Genomic DNA, 1,147 nt, shown 5'->3' with positions numbered 1-1,147 from the left:
AGCACCACTTAACAAGTCTTAAAAAAACGAACCCCAATCTCAACGATTTACCCCTTGCAACCTCCATTTTAGACCAAAATTGATCTATAATTCTACTCACACCTATACTCTTAACTTTTTAACCAAAAACTAACACCAACACAATTATATCAACCACATTCACAAGGTTACTCTAAATTCACACAGAATTCACACAAGGAATCAAGCATCCTACCATTTATTCTTCTCCATCAAACCAATTAACACCAACAATATCATTTTAGACATAGCCAACAAATACAATAGCGTACATACCGGCAGTCAGAATTTCATACATTATAATCCAATTTTAAAGGCAAACACTAGCTTCCCTTACCTCTCAAAGAAATTGCCCAACTAAGAACGTTCCGTCGATTACTTGAAACTGCAAGGAATATCTAGATGAACCTACGAAACACTAAATTGAAAATGGACAGAGTCCTTATAAAACTCTAGATGAACCAAGAACGAGTAGGAGAGACATGATTACACATGCAACCGTACTAGATTCCTCTAACACAGATTTGGGAACGGAAGGAGAAAAAGGAGTCAAAACTTACTTGCTCTATTGAAGAAACTGATCGGGTAAAAATGTAGACCTCGTTGTCGTGGTCAATTAGGTACCTCCTGATCATCAAAGAAATGACTCAAGAGTTAGGATTCTTATAGAGAAGGTATAGAACTCTAGAAAAGTGGTTTCCAGAGAGATGATACGTTTTAAAAGAATGAAACTCGTTTATAACTAAATTATTTATAATAAAACAATTTAACATTAAAATAATCGAGTCTTACTATTTTTATACTATCACCACTTCTAAAACATCATTTTCTAGGGTTATATATTATATATATTATATATATTATATATATATATATATATATAATATATATATAAAAGAATAAACTACTATTCTAGTTTGTACATGGTAGACAATAAAAATTTATTTTATATAATTAAAGTTTATAATAAATAAGTGCCTCAAAAGTATACAGTTATTGTTATATTAAACTTTACAATATATTGAATGGGGAAATTAAAAAAAAAAATCAACGCAAAATAAATGTTTTTGTAGAATTAATAATTTGATAATTTCAAAAATAAAAGTAAAATAACTTGAAATGTCACAAG

Source organism: Vigna umbellata, chromosome 9 (genome assembly GCF_029865625.1).
Source record: "Vigna umbellata cultivar VRB3 chromosome 9, Vumbellata_1.0, whole genome shotgun sequence".
Classification (NCBI taxonomy): Eukaryota; Viridiplantae; Streptophyta; class Magnoliopsida; order Fabales; family Fabaceae; genus Vigna; species Vigna umbellata.
The sequence above is the reverse complement of the archived record's forward strand: the minus strand, read 5'-3'. Positions refer to the sequence as shown.